This window comes from Coturnix japonica, chromosome 2, assembly GCF_054131305.1.
Source record: "Coturnix japonica strain WE chromosome 2, WE-NBRP24, whole genome shotgun sequence".
NCBI classification, from domain to species: Eukaryota; Metazoa; Chordata; class Aves; order Galliformes; family Phasianidae; genus Coturnix; species Coturnix japonica.
In genome coordinates this window covers 49,635,403-49,657,985 of record NC_140664.1, presented here as the reverse complement: position 1 = coordinate 49,657,985, position 22,583 = coordinate 49,635,403, and the positions used below count along the sequence as shown (strand labels likewise).

The 22,583-nt window shown below is 35.3% G+C and overlaps 1 long non-coding RNA gene across 1 annotated transcript in view; it reads right to left on the bottom strand.

Annotated features, from left to right (window-relative positions):
- LOC107309915 (uncharacterized) overlaps nt 1-22,274 on the bottom strand; it is an 88,809-nt gene extending 66,535 nt beyond the window's left edge. Inside the window, exons 1-3 of the long non-coding RNA XR_004306424.2 lie at nt 22,181-22,274; nt 19,176-19,377; nt 18,909-18,962 (exon numbers count right to left, since the gene is read on the bottom strand). This is a non-coding gene — a long non-coding RNA (uncharacterized LOC107309915). The remainder of the gene's footprint in view (nt 1-18,908; nt 18,963-19,175; nt 19,378-22,180) is intronic.
- Between the last annotated feature and the right edge of the window lie 309 nt (nt 22,275-22,583).

The window sequence follows — 22,583 nt, the reverse complement described above, 5'->3', positions numbered from 1 at the left end:
TCTGTAAAATCCTTTGTGTTTGGGTTGTGAAATACCTCCTTTTCCAGAATCAGATAGCAGTAGAGAGTGATCTACATCAAAAATAGAAGCAGAAAACATGTTTCATGTATCCTACAGGATACATGTTTTATGTATCATACAGGAACATGCTCATCACTGATCTCCATAATTGAGAGAGAAAGTATTTTGTAAAGCCTATGTAGATATGCATATTAAAAAAATACATATCTGCTTCATCTCAAGAAATGAAAGAAATTCCAAAAATGTGTAATCATAAGGCACTTGTCAGTGCTGTCAAAAGGAATTGCTTTGCGACATCACAAGTGAAGAAGGTGTACCTGAATGATCAGTGATGAAAGAGATTAGCTGGTAGCTGGAACAAGGAAAAGCAAGCCGGAGAGGAATCAGAAAAAAAATATATATATATAAAGGACAGAGATATTGGCAAGTCAGAGAGCTGAAGAAAAGCAACACAGCAAATAACAACAGAACAGACAGTGAAAGGGAACTAAATGGATCATTAACAGAGGAGCCAAGGACAAGTGCAGAAGGCTGAAAGAAGAAGAAGAGATGGAACCTGAAATCTGATTTCTGATTTGCAGTGATGGTATATTACAGTAGGTGGAGAAATGAGGAGACTTTCTGCAAATGGTAAAAATGAAAGAAGAACTGAGAGAGTGTAAAGGTGTTTCCACACCAACAGCCTGATCTGGTGTACAGTGGGTAGCTGCAAAGATGCAAGGATTAGATGAAAGGATCCAGGTCTCTGTAAACTGGAAATTCAGTGGTAGCAAATCCAGCATACAACACTGATTTCATTCCATTATATTTTGCTATTTTTTGTTCAGTGGAGGAAATGTTCAAAGAGAGGAAAAGTAAAACAGTGGATGCAGACACAGAAATTGTAGGACCAATGCATGAGCAGTACGGTGCAGAAAAGTGAGATGGTTTTAATCAGCAAGCAGGATAGAAATAGTAAAGGAAATAAAATATCAGAGGTGTGATTACAAAATTAAGGTAGATGGACTGTGTTGGACTGATGCATTTGTTTGAAAGGAAAGAGAAAAACAAAGGGAAGAAAAGAAAAAAGGTAAGAACAATGAGCCTGTAGAGATGTAAGAGCTACAGATCTAAAAGTAAAATGTGAGAGGACCATAGATATTCCTTCAGAATGAAAATGAATATATTCGTATATATGTAAGCCCTAGGTGACAGACCTATAAATTTTCAGTGAAATAGGGCTGGTAAAGAACACAGATGCAATGTTGTGAAAAGGTGACTTACTTTATTTAATTATTCCTTTGGATGCTAGCTGGTAGAAAGCTCTGCAACATTTGAGAGCCAGCAAAATGTTTCAAGGAAGGAGGAAAGGGATGACTAAGCTTGCTCATGCTTCTGGATCCGGTTTACACCAGATCTCACAAACAGTGCTCGTAGAAGCAAACTAATCCAACAGCCAAAAATGTACGATGCTGAACTTAAGTCATGATGTATTCAGCCATTTTAAAGTTTGTTACAATGCTGAATGAGGTTTCCTTACTTATACCTGGTTTCTACTTCCTAAACTTCCTATAGCTGACACAATTGCCATGATACAAAAATCTTGTTGTCTATAATATTCCTTCCATGGAAGATGTACCAAAGCAGCTTACTTATCAGGGTGGGCTTTTGGATGATTTTTTAAAATTGAAACTTAAAAGCTTTTCATCTCATTTTGACCTAATTCCACAGATTTTACATTTGCTTGGTATTTCACATAATAGGTGTGTGCCAACACTCTGCTTTATACCTGAAAAATGGATGTTTCCACTAAACATTATATTCAAATACAGGAAATACATAGCCTGTGTACTTACCAGGACAGCACACATTGTCTTTAACAAAGCTGAGTGTACTGTTAACGAGTCCTACATGAAGTTGTCCTTGCTTTGACTGTATAGGAGGATGGCCCAAAGGCCTTCATAAGACATTTCCATCCAACTTGTGATTCCTTGATTCTCAGGTACTTTTATGGAAGACTGCACTTCTTGTGTGAGCTACCTGTATAGGGAGAGCTAACCCAGTGTAGACACCTCTCAATAGACAGACAGTCAAATAATTATTATGGGGAAACACAGCAACCCTTGTTTTTACCATTAATAAAGTACAGCACTGAGAGGAAAATTCTAAGTGATTCATGTTTTTAAGGATGTAATTCTGATGTACTTTGGTTTTATATAAACAGCCAAGCTCCTTTTCTAAATGGTGAAATATACAAACACTGTATTCACACAGCACAGAACTCTCCCTGAATGGCAGAGCATTACATTCTTCTGTTATGTAAGTACTGGATTCCAGGCCTAAATATGAAATATTAGTAAAACATTGTTATTGCAACAAAAGAATGTCTGAGGCTTAAAACTAAAATTTACAACTTGCACACTGGTTTTGGATTAACCACTGTAGGATACAAGTAGAGTTTTCTGCAGACATTTCTGATATCCATAAGAATAGGACTGTTTTACCATTCTTAGATTTGACGGTTACTTTACAAGGGAATCTTAAAGGGCCAACCACTTTCCAAGATGTTACTTGTAATGTTGTAATTGAGCTCCACCTTGTGGAGAAATTGGATGCTTACAGTGTACATACATATATAAATAAAAAATTACTTATTTAAAGTAAGTAAAGCATAATTTTAATATTTTTCTGTTGAAATAGGAGTTTTGAGCAGGCAGGAGGAAAAAAAATACAGCAGTGTGTTTCATTTCAATATAAAGAACAGTGAAAAAATATTGATAGAGCCAGATCTTGTAATATTTTGGTGAACATTTTTAGAAAATAGAGATGACAAATGCAAACTGGACTCATCACAGTGTATTTATGTATTCACATAAAAATCGGCTTTTATGAGTTAAGATTTTTGATCCATTAATAATTCACTACATTCACTTTTAAATTTTGAGATGTATCTATTCTCATTTTCACTTTCCATCTATGCTGTAGATGTGTTGCCTAATATTTATGACAATAAGTGCATTCTCTGATGCATATATAGACAAGCAGCAATCTGCTTATTTAAACTTTTCACTTGAAGACTGCAAAAAGATATGTGAGAGGAGAAGTAAAACTGTTTTGTAATTATAGCTTAGAACGCTAAAGATAAAAAATATTGTCTAGAGTGGAAAAGTTCCTCTTAGTCTTTAATATCTTTGAAATATTTTCAATATAATATGCTACCTGATGTAAACTTTGCAATATTTCAACCTTGCTACCATCTTTTCCTACACACAAATTTGATCCCATTTTGTAATTTTTTATTAAGCTTTAATGCAGAATAGTGTTTTGAGTCCTACATGAAATTCTTCACCTTACGTGTGTTTTGTCATGGACTATATAAAGAGAGATAGGAGAGTTTTTCCTATTTGCAGTGATGTGTATACAATAACTGATGTATTTCCTTACAGTTATCCTCAGTGAGAAGAAATACCTTGTTTTTTAGTGTAGCTGAAACCCTAGGCAGATGCTGAGAACAGAATGTGATGAAGTGCAATTTGCACACTTAGCTGTCTGTCCTGCCTGAACTTCGCTGTGGGTACCTGACAGACGTAACACAGCTGACTTAAGTCCAGCACTTAAATGATGCTAGACCTTCAATTACGTAAGCAGGCTCTCTAGAGAGCTCTTTTGCTGGCTTAGTCAGCTTGAAATAAAGCAGGTGAGTTAATCCTTTCTGTCCCAAAGCTCTCTACCACTGCAGAGCTGATTAAGACTTTGGTCCTTATCATTCCCAAGCAGGATTACCTCTTCTTTTAAATTAAGAGACTCTTAGAATATTTTTTTTCTAAGCAAATGGTTACCTAAGCCAACAAGAGTATAATTATCCCTAATACTTAAAATAATCTGTATTTCTGCATAACTCCTCCCAGAAGGTCTAGAGCTGGAAATTACCTGTACAAGGCAGCTCTGTCCTTGTCGTATTTCTGCCCTGCTCCTGCTTCTTTTCGTGAGAAGTGCAGGTTCTCCCTCATTTTGAAGCAGGGAAGGCTTGCAGACTCAAGGAGTAGACAAAGCTGGTCCCAGGCTTCTGGGATAATTAAGTAGTATTAAAACTACACGTAAGAGCGAGGCATATGCTGATTTCTCCTAGATATTGTTATCCAAAATGGCAAACACAGCTTGTATGTGGCACTTCCTTGTCTCTTCCATGAGGGTGCTCAAGGGTTTCACATGTCTTTAGCTTGGGCTCTAGTGTTTCTAATACCAGTTATGTGACCCAGCCTATTTTAAATGAGAATAAAAGTTTTTGTTGAGAATAAAAGTTTTTACGCTGAGGAGCCCAGTGCTGAATACAGTACAGCAGGATTTATCGCATGAGGGCAGAGTAGAGGGGGAGAATCACCATATCTGTTTGAGTGCAACCATACAGCTAATTCCTGATCCACCAAGTAGTCCATTTGTTAAATCCACAACTGTCCCATTTAGAAACAGTATCAAGACCTTCCACTCAAACTGATTTTTTTCCAGGTCTGTGAAAACATCCATTAATTACATTATATAATGACACCATTTAACCACTGTACTGGGAAGTAACTTTTACATTTTAGTTAAACATTTTAATCATAGTATTTTAAAATATCATTGAATTGAAGTTTTATGTTTTATATTATGTGTTTATGCATATATATTTGCATAAGCTTGTATATAAGCATGTGGACAAATTATGTAAATATGAGAATATAATTTTTTACACATCAGACTTTGTTATTAAATGTGCTGAGAATTTCGAGGTATTCCCAAGTATTTATATTCTACTTCTACTTCCTTCTAATTACATTTCAGTGTGCTTTAATTAATCCAAACATAATAATCCAAAATTTAAAATGAAGTGTTGCCACAGTTAAGATGGAAGCTGGAATTAGTCTACCAACAATTAGCTTTGAGTAAGAATTATAGTCTACACACTAAGGATAATATGCTATATTTTTAGAAAAGCACTCAGAGGATCTGATTAACTTTCTCTTGCTTTTGACTTCTTAAAGATTCCACATAAAACTGACAGGGAATTTCTGCTTCCAGTGATTTCAGTATAAATAGAAAATAAATCTAAGATGTATATTTAGTTACAGCTGCCAAAGTATTTAATTCAGAACATAATATTAGTCATTTGTATAACTAATTATATTGAAAATAATGATGGTTTTGCAGTGAATTTCATGCTATCACCAGCTGTTACATATTTCAGAACAGGTTTTTAATCCAGAAGATGATTTTACTGGGAATGATGATAAATCAATTTAAATATTTATTAGAGGATCTATTAATTGTTTTGATGCCTTAATACATTTGAATACCATGCAATGTCCAGTTTTTCATTATTGCTTGCATAAAATTCATACTAACTTGAAGCTTTTTACTCTGGAAGCTGCAGTTGGCACATACCCTACAGTATCCTGGAGCTTGAATGCACAGTCTGTTCCTAATGTATGTAACATGAAATATTTCCTTAAAGATATTTTTGAACTACAAAACAGATATCATGTGATTCAAGAAACTAGAATGCCTCCATTCTCAGCTGTTTAAAGGCTCAAAAATACTTTTATTTGAAAGTTTTCTTTCTTACTGTTCCTTGCAGTCTATGGCCTTGTTTCAGATGATTGTTATTTTTATGGATTTAAAGATACTGACGCTCTATCAGGTTGCTCATAGCTCACCGAGTAATGTTGTCTGTAGTCCAAATGCTGTCCAGGTGATATTACTGGCATTCTTTTTCTCTAATCATTCTGCCTCTTTTGGAACATAATATCAGGAAACCACTGTCTGCAAATACATTTCTCATCATAGCCAAACACATGCCTTTTCAGTTACTTGAAACCACTGAAAAGTTTAATGAGCTTAAGAAGAAGTTTTATGTTCACAGTGCTATATAAAGATACCATACAAGTTTACAGAGAAATTTTCCTCATGCCAGGAATTTTAAACCCAGGCTTATAAGAAATGTTTATATAAAAAGAATTATTTATACATATTCGTTCAAAAACATAAAATTTACTTTTTGGATATATTCTGTACATGTAAAACACATATCTTATTTGTAACTGTAAAGCTAAAAGGTTGTTGTGTCACTTTTTTTTTCCCCAAAGTTAATGCTAATATTTTAGTCTAACTCTTTATGAAGGATGTTGATCTGTTAGAACAAATCCAGAAGAGGGTCATGACGATAATCAGAGGCTGAGAAAAAGTCTCTTGTGAAGATAGAATGCTCAGCCTAGAAAAGAGAAGTCTCTGGAGAGACCTCACTGTAGCCTCCTATGAAGAGGACTTGCAAGAAATCTAGGTCCTGATAAAGATGTGTAGTCATAGGATAAAGTGCTATGACTTAAAAGTACTAGAGGTAAGATTTAGATTAGATATTCAGAAGAAATTCTTTACTATTAGAGTGGTGAGACAATGGATGAGGTTGCTTGGAGAAGTTGTGTGTTTCCCCATCCCTGGAGGAGTTCATGATCAGATTGGACAGGGCTTTGAACAACCTTGTGTAGTGGGAGGTGTCCCTGCCCATGACAAGGGGAGCTGGAACTAGATGATCTTACAGGTTCTTTCCAACATAAACCATTCTAAGGTTCTGTGATCATGCTGAATTCATCTCTAGGTTCAAAGCTGGCATGGCTCCGTTGCTGAGTTGGTTGCCCAGGACTGTGTCCAGCCAAGTTTAGTATAACCCCAAGGACAGAAACTCTGCAGCCTCTGCGCAGTCTGTCAGTGTTTAACAACTTAGTCATGATGCTTACACTTTGAGGCAATTAATTGTAAATTGATTGTTAGAGAGGTCTTAGGAGCATTAAGGGATACTAGGGGGGTTGGTTGTTTGTTTATTTCCTTCAGTAATTAGACAAATTTTAAGGACAAATATATCTTGAAATTAAAAAGGATTGTTGAAAAATTAACTATGCAAGAAAGTAAGTAGTTCGAAGTGCTGGGAATGTTACCACAAACTGAAATAAATACCCAAACTGATATTAAAAATAAAAATGTTAAACTGATTATGTCTCAGCAGCAATATATTCCATCTTTGTAATTAGACCTGAAGGCAAATAAACATTACAGAGTTACTTATGTAACTTGGAAACCAAACAGTTCTGATTCCCCAATATATATATATATATATATTTGTTATTGAATGTTTTATGTTTTAGTCATTAATTGCTCATTACAGTAAATTAGATACACAAACGTTTATCCTAGTAATGTCAAACCAAAATAATTATTTTCTTTAGTTGCTGAATGTTGTAGCTTATTTTTTCATGTCCACAATTTAGCTTAATTAAAAACAAACAAACAAAAAAGGAAAAACACAGACTTTATTTTTCTTAACAAGTTCTCAACAATTCTTCATTTATGGAAAATTCACCCATGTGTTAGGAATAATCACCTTACAGAATGTCTAATAAATAACTTGGCATCATTTTTACAACACTATTTAATTAACTTTAAGGCCTCTTTTTAATGCAACGAGGTGGTAGTTGTTAAACAGACGAAACATCCTGGGTTTTTTTTTTCCATTTTTCAGGGCTCACCTAGACACAGAGTCAAAATGGGCATTTTAGCTCCTCTGCAGAAGCAATACTTTGATATTTACTTTTTCTGACCAATAGATTTCTCCAGCTACTTAGCAAGTTAGTATAGAATGATCTTCTCAGTAACATCTAATAGTCAAGATACCACAAAATGGTGAAGGTAGAACAGACAGCATCTAATGCTCTAATGGGCACCTCTGGTGGCGCAGTGGTAGGAATGCTGCTTTACAACACTGGCGGCCCGGGTTCGAAACCCCCCTGTGGAGCAAGTGGTAGAAGTGCCGCTCTGCTACACAGGAGGCTCGAATCCCGGGGGTTGGACTCGATGATCTCTAAGGTCCCTTCCAACCCACACGAGACTGTGATACTGTGATACTGTGATACTGTAACAGTGTTGTGAGAAATAAATGCTCAGTCTTTCCTGGAGTTTAAATGAGTGTACCTTTCCAACTTTTCCAGTGACATCAGTTAGATGTATGAGCCCATACATCTAACTCATGTGATGTTCACCAAATCCACAATGCTTTTAAGGAAGTAATAGTACTTCTAGCTCCAATGCCATGTAAACCCATTTGACTGTGCTGTCTTGTTTGTTTATGTTGGCACTGAGGAAGTGCAAGAAGTGACTTGAAATGTTAAACTGGAAGAGGAAGGTAAGAATTGTGTCTTCCTCTAAATGAGGTTTTGAATGCTGAGTTCAAAGATGTATGTAATAAACAAAAACAATTTAAGTGCCAAAATCCCAGTTTGCTGTACTCTCCAAATGGCTTTCTGCCATTTAACATACTTAACAAACTAGGTTAAGTATAGCTCTCTTTAACTTTTCCTAGTCTGTTTTCAAGTATATCCTTAATTGCACATCCCCAGAATCCTAGAAATGTTCTACTTTTGTTAAGTTCAGTGCTGACACAGAAATGCAGTGCTCCTCTAACTGAGCCCTGTAAGGGACTGAAATGTAGATGTGCAGAACTGAACCTCTCAAATAGAAGAGATATGCTTCTGTCTTAGAAAACAAAGCAAAAGCAAACAACCAAGAAGCAAAGAGACAACACATTGAAGTAGGTTTAAGTTATTATCTCAACCTGTTTTTTTAAATTATCATCTGTATTCATCTGTATGTTAAACACTCGCCAAGGAGAAAGACTCATTTTTAACAGTATTCTAAAAGTGAATAGTTTTCATTGACCAGAGCATAGCATTATCTGGGCTGCCCCAGGTTCTACTGTTCTCTTCTCCACTTGACACATTATCACAATGCAGCAAAACCAAAACAAATCAAAATCCAAACAAAACAAAAAAAAAAAAAAACATGAATGAATTTAGAAAGAAAGAAAGAAAGAAAGAAAGAAAGAAAGAAAGAAAGAAAGAAAGAAAGAAAGAAAGAAAGAAAGAAAGAAAGAAAGAAAGAAAGAAAGAAAGAAAGAAAGAAAGAAAGAAAGAAGGAAAGAAAGAAAGGAAAAAAAAGCAAAGCACAGCTGCGTGTTTCTAACTTTAAAGAAAGGAGAATCCTAAATTCTGGTGTTTCTGTACTGTGCATTATGGGCACATATCCTACTTTACAAATGAAGACTAATATTTATTTTTCCCTTCATCAACATTTCTTTTATAACAGCAGCTCTTAGCCCCGAGATTCTCAGCATAAAGGTTCTCTTTAAGTGGCTAAACAGAGTTTTTCACTTTGCAATAGAATGAGGATTTTTTTCCTCTTGGTTAGGTTTGCCATTTTTTTTCCCCATGTCCAAAACTGTCTTTGGGCACTTTGGTATCTGTACTACATGTAGAACAATTGGGTACACGTGTTTTCATCTGTGGGTAGCTCCCACTATTAAATATTAACAACATTATCGATTGAAAATGGTGGTAAAGTTTTAATGCCACTGACGAATAATCTAAGAGATTCAGATGACCATCTTTCTACTGAAGTCCAATTAAAAAAAAAAAAAAAAAAAGAAAAAGATGACAATGATTAATTAAAGTATCTGTGCTTTTCATTGCATAACGTCTGCATGGTGGTTCCTATGAGATCATTTACTGGCTTTTAAAGTTTTGGGTTTTTTTGTTGTTGTTGTTTTGGTTTGGTTTTTTTGTTTGTTTTGTTTTGTTTTGTTTTGTTTTTTTGTAAACCCCACAATAACAATTTTATTATTGTTAAAATTTCATCAAATGCTTTTCTATTTAAGTTGATTTTGCAGTAGCACCATGGACTAGTACCATCACCTAAAGTGCATTTGCTATCTGTTTATCAAACATTCAAAATGGGAATCACTTCTGAATAGCTTTTTGTTACTTGCTACATATTACTGCAGATGACAGTATCACACGAGTAATTCTTGTTTAATACATCTATTATAAAAACTAAATGCCAAGGCTTTTCGTGTACATCTAGCACAGCACTATGGAGTTGTTGAATCAGGTTTGCATATGCTTGCATCAACAGCTAGGATATGCAATAGAAAAACAGCATGAGAAACTCCAAGTGGAATGAAAACTCCATTCATGTCTCTGATCATTTCAGCAGTAATTTAAGTTTTGCATTAGGATTTTTAATACATGCTATGCAGATGATCTTTCAAAGAATTTTGAAAAGAAAAAAAAAAAAAAGTGAGAAGATTAGACAGGGTTGTACTTTCTTTTGGAACTCTTAATGAATTGTGTGATTCACTACCCTCACATAATAATACCTAGCCAGAGTGATAGTTATAATCTTCAGTTTATTTATGTATCTTTTTCTGAAATACATGATTGGCGTACCTAGGAAATAGGCCCATGAGATCAAATTATCCTTCATTTCAGCGTTTCAAACTGTGAGCAAAAAATTATTCAGTGAATGTCATATATTTTCCTAGTTAACATATTATTTCCAGCCAACCGAAAGAGATGGAGATTGGTGTCACTCAGTAAATAGCAGTTCATCTCTTTATAGTGCTTATTAAGGTATGACATATGACTGGAAATGATCTGGGCAAACTAGCACAATCTCCTGCTATTCTCTAATTCATTTCACAAACTTTTTTAGATCAGTCTTAAAAACTATCAGATATTTTTCTCTCTAAGCCCCATGGGAGTTTGTTACACACTTCAACTCTTCTAATAGTTAGAAATCTTCTAATTTCTAGTCTAATTTTATTCATTGCCTTTTACTAACACAATCCTTTAGCTTAAATGGCATTTCTCCTCCCGGGCATTTTCTTGTCCATCTCACTCCTGAGGTATTTATAAACAGCAGTCATGTCTGTTCCCATTACTTGTTTTTTATTTGCATGTTTTTTATTATGCTGTAAACCACATTGTGTTACTGCTATTCTCTTCCTGAATGGAGGAGGACGGCTGCTTGAACCAGTTAAAAAATTTTATATTGATGCTTGGGGAATGATCCTGTAGGCAAATGTCTATTTGCACAAAGTGCTTTGAGACTGAATTCTGCGTTATTCATTTCATAGGTTTTGCTCTTATCAGCAGCTACTTCATACCTAGAATGAAATACCTGCTGTATTGCAACAACACCTGGAATTAAAAATCACCTCCTAGCAACCAGCCCACCTTGGCATCTTCTTTGCTGACAAAAAAGTAATGTGTTGAGAGGAGAGAAGAGGAAACATAAAGGATGATATTCCTGGGTGTTAAATACCCTTCATTAGGATGATCAAATTCAGTGCATTTTAGTGACTTAATCCTTTCAACTCTTTTCTGAGCAACTGTTTCCCTACTATGGAGTTCAACGCTGTCTGTAAAAAGTGGTTTGATTGATGCATAATGAAATCTTACCTAAATACTTAAGTAAAGTATTGACTGAACAATTATACTTCATTTATACTGAAGTGTTATTTCTTCCTTCATTCAGTCCTCTCCTCCTTGATCTGAGATTCTATAGATCCTTGTAATGACTCTATTTATAAGAACTGACACCTTTAGACTGTAAATCAATTTTCCATTTTCATTGTATTGGAGAAATTGCTTTTCAGTATGATTCTGCTCCCTCAAAGGACAGGTTCAGTGCATCACTTATACGTAATTGATCCACTGTGTTTACTTTTGAAGAACTTGCAAAGGTGCACAGGTGGAATGCTCTAACATATTCATATTGCTAAAAAAGCTATTTCAATTTAAAATTAATGTTGAACTTTCTCACCTAGAAAATGAACAACTATTAGGTTTGTTTGTGTGGTAGTGGAATCGTTTCCTTGTTCAAAACCATGTGGCTTTTGTACATCCTAGTTTATAATGTTTTTTCAATTGTTATTACTTTTTATTTCCACACTCTGAAACAATTGGGACCAGTCACCATCCTGCAGCTGTTGGAAGGAATATTTCTATTGCAGATTTACTAATGAATATGAATAAGTATATTTGTTAAAGGTTTAGGTAGTGTGTATCTGTCCTGAGTACCAACTTTAGCAAAGCTGTAATGGAGCACGAGAGTTTGTTTACACTGAAACAAACTATATATATATATATATATATACATATATATATATATATATATATATATATGAAAACCAAATGAGCTAAAAAGCAAATAAACAAAACAACAACAGAACAAAAACACCACTTTATCTGGTTTTGAACATTTTATTTACTGAATATTTTCTTGAATATAAAATCTAAAAATATGTCTTCCATTTATTTCATTTTTACAACATAAAAATGAAGAAGGAAAAGTTTTACCACTACGTGTACTCTTCTTTTATTTCATTATTAGTTTGTGACATTCTTTCTAATTGCAAAGCTTACTTGGGCTAGTGTGTGTGTTATTTATCATCTTTGAAACAGTAATACAGAAAAACAATAATAAAAAGAATGTTTGAGTTGTAAGTAAAATTAGCAGTAGTAGTAGTGTAATGAAGATAGTAGATGGTCTATGTAAATTTTCCACTGGACTCATTACATTTTCTTTTACTGTAAGTAATAAGCAACCTCTCTAAGTTTCTGAGCAGTCAAAAAGATAACCCAGAGAGGTTTGTCATCAGTGGCTATCAAAAACAAGAGAAATGAGAATTATCTGTTAAAGTAATACTTATGCATGTGACTGTATTTGTATATTCTGAAGTGTTCTACTCAGCCAATAGCAATCGGGATTTTCTTTTGTTTGTCTTTTCCAACATACAGGTCAACTAGATGCTGAATATTTTTTTGTATGAGGTCTTTGAGAAGCTTATGTAAACTCTTAACATCAATAAGCTGGAAACACTTACTGCTGATTCCAAGACCAGAGGAAGAAAGTCTAATTACTCTTAAGTTAATAGATATATTGTCTTGAAATACATTCTCTTGAAATACTGTTTCTTTCTTGCTTAAAACACAAAAAACAAAAGAGCACTGCAAAACCATTTAAATAACAATAAATGTATCAAAAAATGTTTGCATTTATTTCCTCCAGAAATGATCGGGACAGCCAATCTTCATTTCAGTTTTAGACTTGAATTACAACTAACAACTTTTGACTTTTCCATTAACAGAATGCAACACAGGAAAGTCAATTGAAGGAGTATCATGCTTAGATCGAGAAAGCATTACTTCCAGACAAGGATTTTTTTTTTTTATTTTTATTTTTTTCTTTTACAACCAATAAATAACCTCAGCTTAGAAATTTCCATGTATCCCTGCTAGGATGCACAGAACACAGATAAACTTGAGCTCATTCACACTTAAAGAGATTCATTTGCAAATTGGGAACATTTGTACTACAGCGAGTGTTGGAATATAGAATTTCTCTTTCCTTTGCATGCATAGAAGTGTGTAGCAGTGCTGTTCAAAAGGCATAACAGGCCTGCTGTTGCCACCGAAAAGGTAGCAAGACATATTATGTTAGAAACTACAGTTCAACATGAGGTTTTTAAAATTCCCATGTGTTAACACTTAAACATAGTAATTTCATGCTAGAGTGAAGTTCAGGAGTTTGTTTCAGAAAGGATGACCTGTGTGACATGCAAATGTCTGCTTTTCGGCTGTTGTACATTGAGACTAATGACAGGAATTAATAGCATGATGTACTAATTGCTGTCATTTACAAATTACTGCAGTAACACACTCTGGTGTTAATGTGAAACTTATTCATTACAGCTGTGGTTTGTATGGCTGACTTTGACCAATGCTTCTCCAACTTGTATACTGCAGTGTCAAATGCAATGGCATTTAAGTGAGGCTTCTGAGGAAGAACTGTCTCAACTATTGTGCCAGTTAAAGTCAGCTTTCATTCATTATGTATTTTGCCTTAGGGAATCTTAAGAACAGGAAAAACAAATTATTTATCGATAATTTTTAAATCCTCATTAAAATTCACACCATCATTTTCCCAGCTACAGCACTGTATCATGAGAATTAGTCACAATACACTGACTGATAGCAAAAGACAAAAAGAAAAATGAGAACAGTAAACATGATACAGCTTAGAAGGTTAACTGTAATTATTACAATATTTATTTTTCTTCTGGCAGATAAGACAGGAGGAGATGGCTTCCCTGTATGCCTCATGCCCTCATAGAAAACAGTTTCAAAGATACATCAGTAAGTAGATTCAACACAGTAAGAGGGCGGATAAGCTACAAAAGATTTTCAAGCAATATTCTCAAACAATCTAGAAGTTAAAACTACAATTTTATTCCCACATTTCTTTTACAAATCCTAAATCTGGCGTGCTACAGTCATGTCTCATTATCTGTTCTAGCTCTCAAGAATCTTCCTCAAAACAAATAGTTTGCAATGCCAGCTCAAATAAAACAAATTAAACTGAACCAAAATAAACAAAGGGGATATCTGCCCACGTGCAACCTTAGAACTTGATGGCAAATTGCAGCATATATAAAAATCTAACACTGATAAAGAAATACATAGTGGCTTTACAGTACATAATAGCCTGCTGAGGTTTAATAGAAACATACAGAAATCGTACATTAAAATAAATAAATAAATAAAATCTCTTGACTTAAAAGTATTTGGATAATAAAAGAATACTGTGGAATAACATTATTATTCTATTAATATTCTTTCCTCAACATTTGCCTATAGAGATTTCACAAACAGAATACTGAATTTTGCCTAGACCCAGTATGCCCTTTCATATGTTCAACACGTCTATTCTATCCATATTTTCTTTATACAGAATGTGCCTACTGATGAAAGACAAGAGAAATGATAAGAAAGAAACTAAAACAGGCTGATAAACCTGAGTGCAAGAGAGATGAGAAGCATTAGAGATGAGACAGATGTGCTCTCTGAGTGAAAAGAGGCAAGAACTAGGAGGAAGATGTTGTAAGAATGTTAAGAAGTCATAGATTGAATAAATATTTAAAAAATAATTACTGTAAGTATTGATTAAGCAGCCATACTATCCTTCCCAATATACTCATACAGTAACAGGCTATCCAGTAGATTTCAGAGATATAGTCCTTTCCCTCACTTGCACAGAAGACACGGGCATATGAAGACATTTCACCAATTAGAAAAGGGAAGGCTCTTCATCTGATTTTATGGTGCAATATTTCAATTGCTCTTCTTTCCACATCTGATCAAGACTACCATTTTATGTATTGAGTAGGGTTGTGATAGCTGGTGATCCATCCCTCCATGTCTTTTTGATTATGTCTGTGAGTTCAAAGGAGAACAAATAACTGCCCCTTCTATGACACACTGAGGAAAAAATCTAACCTTTTCAGATTGAGCACTGTGGTTGTTTTCATCTTAGCAGTATTCATTACTACTGTTTTCTGTTTTCTTCAATACTGGCATCCTATGCTCAGTCATATGCATCCATTATTCTCCTAAATTTGAAGAAAACTTGAAGCTCTCTCTGTAGCTCTTGAAATTATTCCTTGAAACAATAAGAAGACACATATCATGATGCCAGCTGGATGGCATAATGATTCACTAAAGAGGAAGAAGGTGAATTACAGACATATTAAACTTAGATGGCATTAGAGGGAGATTGCTGTGGAAAGAAGCCTATAAGAAAAGTAATATAAATAAGACTTTGACTACATCACTTCTCAGTCATTTAATGGAAATACTAAAAAAGCACAGCTAATTGTTATATATAGGAGGCTTACCATAAAGATATAGTCTTTATCTGTTCTCCTCTAATAATGTACAGGTCATCTGTTGACAATCTTTCATCTCTGTCATACATCTAGTGCAGGTGAAGAAGAGATAATTGTAAATTAGGTGGCAACTGCTGACTGACTTTGGATATGGAGAAGTTAGATGTGGTGATGTAGCCAAGATCCCCAGTGAATTATGAACTTGTAGATTAGAAAGAATTAAATAATGATGTCAATAGCACCTGTTGACCCACTGTGGGTGTGTTCAGCACTACCACTGGTTGAAGTCATTTTCCACTCAGGGCTTGGATACCTCACTCAGATACAACAATTGTCCCATTCCCTTGAGGCTATGATGCTGATCAAAGCCATACTGCACGCCTTGTCTGATGTGGGCATCCTGTGCAGAGGGTATGTTTGCATTTCTGAGATAATTCTGAGAAACTGCAATCCACCTGCTAAACCTATCCCACTTTGTAGATAAACTGTAGATTATATGTCACTGAGTAGCTTGGTTCCATCACCCCTAGCTTTTCCTGTGACTAAAGAACTAGGAAAAAATACAAACAGAATAAAAAGGAAGCTACTAGCTTTGCAAGAGATGTGTTTTCTTTTTTCTCTACTGTTGGTTCCTTTGGTCACTGTCTCGCTCCAATTTGTAGGAGGGAGGCAAGGTTCTTTGATATGTGTATACCCGGCGTGAGATTAAGAAGCAACGGTTCAAATGTTGGTCCAACCAGTTTATTAGAGTCCTAGCTATTTTTAGGGAGATGGGGAAGGGAAGGTAGGCGATAGAAAAAAGTAGGAAATGTAAGCAAGGAGTCTTTGCAGAGAGCGAAAGAGATAGTCACCACCGTGGGTCCAGCGAGGTACACAGTAGGTCCGACGATCTCAGGAACTCGTCTGATCACCGCGGGGGATGGAAGACAGCCAGGGAGCTCCGCAGCAAGCCGGTCCCGGGGGTTCTTCCGACGAAGTTTCCCCCTCAGGGAATTCTCCGTCAAAGGTGTCTTTGGGAGTTTGTCTCCAAAGTCCCCAGTTTAGCGAGGGTCTTTTATCCCCCATTTCGGTGGGGGTTCTTCTTCTTAACAAACGCTTCTTTGTAAGAAGATTTAAAACTAACTTTTCTGACATTCCTGCCCCACAGATAAGCCAGCAAGGGTTGGAGGTCTCTGTTGCCTGACACAAGATTTACCACCTTCTGCAGGGGTCTGCTCCTCCCAGCAGCACCCCTGGAAAAAGACTGCTTGTCTTGTTCCTGCTTATCTTTGCAGTCCTAAGCAGGGATGGCACGATAACACCCACCATTCACCCTCCTGGATAGTTAGCAGTTGCCTGTCAGAGTCTTATCATCAGAAAGGCCTCACGAAAGCAAACTTTGAGACAATAAACTAAAAACAGTTCTGTCTTTCACAGTCACAAAGTGGGAATCTGTGCCAATCTAAGTGCCTTAAATGTGGATGATCTGAATTCCAGAATAAAGAGTGAGAAATGTTATGAAAATATATAAGTTGAAGACATTCAAGATAATTAAAAAGAAAAAAAGAAAAAAAATACACATGAAGATAGAAATGAAGTTATTGGGTTGGTACTGTTAGCTCAATAATTTTAGAGGAAAAAATGCTAATTTTGTTTATTTTACTGTGTGAAAAAAATCCATGCTGGAAGACAGCAACTCAGAGCGGTTGAGGATGTATGCATCATGGAACATCACAGATCTGTAACCTTACAACTCGTCTGGCCTGCAGAGATTCACTGGATGCCTTAACTGAAAGAAGTGAGCTTAATGATGATTGGCTTTGTGGTACGATAGTCTCAACTGTATGTTCTGTCTTTTAGCCTGTGATTAAATGATGTGTTCACATAAATTGTATATAATTCTGCTTACAGCCTTTGAGTTCAGCTAAAGGTTCCCAAATGAAAATGTTTTAATAGAGGATTACACCCCCCAGCACTCTAACAGCATTTACCACAAAATCATTCCCATACACACTAAACGAAGCAGCCCTGCAATGATGTAGTTTCTCTCCTTTCAATCCAGCCCTAAGGTTATGGACTACAATATTAACAAACACAAATTTAACAGTGGTTTTTAATTTAGCTTGGAAATAGCATCATGATCATCAGCCAGCACTTGAAAAAATTCCAATACGGTATACCACAGATTAGCTTTATATATATATATATATATATATATATATATATATAAAGAGAGAGAGAGAGAGAGAGAGAGAGAGGAATTTTATTATTCAATCATATTAACCTGCAGTATCTCATAGCTCTGGGTTTAATTTCTTTTGAACTCCAGCCAGTTTCCTAGTTTCTTTTTTTAATTCTTTCTCTCAGGCTCATTATAGATGAAAGAAATATTTCCTTGTGCTTTCTTCAGATAGTATTCAGAAATCAAAGATGGTGTTTTCAACATTATATATTAGTATTAACTTTTTGATCGCTTCTGAAATTGCAGCATGACATTTATTCTAATTTATTTATTTATTTTGTGCCAGCTGTGAGATTTTCATAGAAGAAATACCATTATTACTGACATAAAGGAATTACTTGGTTAAGAAAAGAAAGAACTGTTTGTGTTCAGAAGATAATATCAGATTACAGGTTTCTTTTCTGCATGCAAAATAAGGAATGATGTGTATAAATTCATTTTCTCTAAAACCAAAAATATTAACCTATGGCTTTTAAATTAAACTTTACTCGAACTGCTCTTCCCGGGAAACCCTAACTCTTTAAATCCATTGAATGCAGATTTTCATTTAAACAGTTTTTAAGAAAAGTAAACTAGCCTCAATATAATGATAATACAGTGATTTTGCACTTCTAAAGGGACTTTTCACTTTGGGCGTTCAAAGCTGCTTAGAAGCATTAAGGATGAGATTTTTAAAAGGGAAGCATTATTAGCTTACTGACACTCCTACTGAACTCTGGAAAATTCTTACTAGCTTCTGTCAGAGTGAAACCAGGCTGATTCAGAATGGTTTGAAACACTCTTTCCCCACACCTTCCACATCCTTCAAGTAATTTGCATAGCTGATGAGTTCAGAAAAAAAATCTTTATTATTTGTTCTTCATAATGAGGCACAAAGGCATGATGAATTTCATCAAGCATAAGGCTGTTGTCACTTTGGTTAGAGGTCTGGGCTCAGGTTTTTAAATAGTATCATAAATGAAGTGTGATACTTATCTGTTGCATGATTGATCCAGTAGTTAACCACTCAGGGTACTTTTGAAAGTTCATTTTTAGACTCCCAGTAAATAGCAGTAGACTGCATTTGAGCCGAACTGAGCAGGACTATTAATTGCTTACCTTTTGGGTTCTGTTGCTGTGGTGTTTTCTGGTGTTTTTTCTTGTTTGCTTTCCCTGGGAAAAAAAAAAAACAAAAAAAAAAACAATAGGTAAAGAGTACAGCTTTGAAGAGTAAATTTGCTCCAGGGAAACAGAAATAATTTCAAACTCAATAGGATCAGAAGCTTGTGAATTCAAAAACTATATTTTGGATCTAGTGAAAATTTCTCTTTTTAGCCATTTGCGCGAGGTCTTCAGAGGAGAAAAGAGAAACAAATGATTTCTCACCCTTCCCAGCAGATGCTGATTAAAACTGCCAAGATTTCTTCCCAGAAACAGAACTCAGCTCTGTTCTGTTTGGCTCAGAGGATACAAGCAGAGGGCAGCAGTATGAGTAGCATCCTGGTGTCACCTTCCTTCCCTCTGTCTCTTACAGAGCAGCACATGGGATTGCTGTAGAGCCCTGATGCAGCACGTGGTCCTCCAGCTCCTGAGCAAGAACAGAGAAGGTCCAGTGAGAATGGCCTCCATATCGCTATGCAAGGCACTTTAAAGGCCAAGCTGAAAAAGGCAAGGAGCAGTGAGGAGGAGGCATGACACAGGAAATGTTATGAGGAAGCTATCCCGTATTTCATCCCAGGTCACTGCCATCCATCAGAGCCAGCCCTACAGCCTGCAACCCAACCCTTGGAGGGGAAGGGAAATGGTTGCAGGAACCATATAGTTTGACTCAGAGCCCTGGCAGTCTTACTATGAAAATTTGTGTCTAAAATCAGTGCTTGAGTATAACGTTAACTTTCCGCTCTCAAGAAAGGAAAAACATTCATACAACTTGTTATGCTTCCTGCAACTGTGCTCACATTCACCTGTCTGTTATCTGAGCTCTACATACAATCTCAGATACTCATTCATTATAGTTAAAATTTGGCATCATTGCACATATAGAAGCATTATTTAAGTGAAGTTTAAGTTTGTTGTATTCTATATTCTCCTGTCTTTCCCCTAACATTTTTGTTAACTGTAATACTCAGCTCCAAATGTCAGAAGAATCTTTTTCAGTCATTGCTAATTTAAACCCTCTGGTCATTTACTTTTGTGCAGATGACTTAATGGATGTGGTTAGGTAATTAACTATCTGAAGTACAGTTCTTAATCATAATCATTTGCACTTCTTGACCAATTATTCTTTGTTTCATATACTTCATGGGACCATGGGTAATACAGACTACTCACCATATGCGCAAGATATCAGTCCTTTGCAATACTCCCAAATCTCCAAAAGTATTTTCTAGCTTATTATCCAAAATTAGCACATGGCAGATACTGCATCTGGTGAATATTGCTTTGGTGATTAACTAGAGTGCTGGCTAATGTTCTGATAAGTTGGGTTACTGAGGAAAAAATATGATAGCGTAATCTAGCTGACAGATATTTTTTTTTTTAGGTTTTTTTTCCTGCATCTCAAATCATTTGCCTGTCGATGCCAGAAGCATCACTAATTGTCAAGGAGAAAGATGGCTCTTTAACACAGAAATGGAACTCTGGGATATATGATATCTTAATACAATTAGAGGATCACATTTTTATTTTCATAGCCAAAGCCAAAGAGGAACCAGTGAAAACCTTACCGTGAATATATATATATATATTTCCCTCAATTACAGTAATAATGAAATATCAGGGAAGAAAAAAAGCTAGCTATGGATGTTTATAAACTGTAGAATTTCACAGACTGGTTTTCAGGTTTGCATTTTGAAAATAACTCCTGATGCATTTTATCTACGAATTCCAGCATTTTAAAAATCAGAAAATCAGAGGAAAAAGTGAAAGAAATAATCTTATTGAAAAACTTGTGCAATGAAATTTAAAAATGAACCTTGATGCAACAATGGCCAATTACATTTTTGCAAGAGGAATGTCCCAGATGAAAATAATAAAACATAATCACTTATAAATTGTTCTATTATTTTTATTCATTATTTTTGTTTCCATTATTTATTTTATTTTTATTTTTATCATTTTATTTCAAGTCTTCCAAACTTGAAAACATGCAAATATATTTCCTTTTTTCCTATGTTTAAAATAAAATAAAAATTAAAAATGAGAAAAACAGTAATTTTCATAATTTCCTAGAACTTCAGTACAGGTTGTAAAGTTTGTTTCCATTTTCATTCTGTAATTTTATATTCAACACCGCAAAACTTAAAAAAATAAAAAAGAAAAAAAAATGTTTACCTGACAGCCAAAATGATAATTAATGAAATTAATATTCTTTTAAATTAACATCCTTAGCTCTATCCACTTATCTTCACTATCCTTAGTGAAGAATTATAGATGTAGCTTTCATTACTTGATACACATAAAGGAGCCAATTGTAACAAACCATGTGTGTTTGTTCCATCTCTCTATTCCTTTTTCTCCATGATCACAGCAAATATTTCTTCGCCTTTTCTTTTTAATCAGTCCAGATATTTATTGTTCTAACATAAAGACTTATTATATATAGGAATATATATTCCCCTACTGCCAAAGAGGTTCATTATAATCAGATGTCCCATGATATTTCCCACCCTGAATGAAACAAAGTGAGAGGAACACCCTGAATGAGCTCTGTTTGGTTGTCAATGAGCTACAGCTAAATATAGAAAATGTGGAACTACTGAAGTCCACAATATAACATTCTATTCTTTCACACAGCTGCATACAGTGGAAGTAAAGAAGGAGTTGGAGAGAGACAGCAGTTTCTTAAAACACTACTTTGAAGCAGTATATCCACGTATGCTTTCATCTTCACAAAATAAGAATACACATATCATCTGTTTATGCTCTGTGTAATTATTTAGTAAAGCAAAGTAAAACAAAGACTCAAACAAACACAGTCTGCCCACCTGGAAGGCATTTTACAGTCAGTGCTTTCTATCTCCAGAAGAAGAAAAGAACAAACAACACATGGTAGATCTCTGTCATACTCTCTCTTTAATAAATGCAGGTAAGATTTTCAGGTATGTTAGTGGTAAGAGATTTTATGGATTATAAACATAGTCAGTGAATAGTAAGTAATACAAAGTTAGTACTTTTAGTGAAGCCAAACAAACAAACAAACAAACAACCAAAACAGTTTCTACACTGAATAGTATTGACTCTGTGTTGCAGCCTCAGCAGTGATACATGTTCGATTGGGTGAAAAATTTAGATTGCAAAGGAAGGTATAAAAGTTTGTAGGATTCTTCCCTAACACTTTCTGACTACGTGTATTTTTCGAAGTGGGGCCTGGGGTTAGTAATAGAACTCACCTCTGCTCTTCCTTGAAGTCACTGAGAGCATGTAAAATTCATTTCCCTGTACTTGGTCATCCCCCTGCGTCCTCCGCAGAGAGCCGCAGGCTCTGACAGACATTCGGACTGCCATGGCGTTCATAGTCCTTGTGCCACTAGATGTCCTTCTACAACAAATTTTTGAAGGTCTGCTGCCGAGTACCAGCTGCTTCGAGAGGCAGAGCAGCACTGACAGAGTATGCAAGGACAATAATAAAATTGGACTGAATAGAACTTAGCCCTGTTTTTAAAGATAATTTCAATAACAAGCAAAAACACTGACGATTTGTTTGTTTGTTCAAGAAACGTTATTATTAATTGACAGAAGAGTAAAGTCTGCAGCATGTTATTGACAGTCAGTATCATTTATTTGGCTATGAAC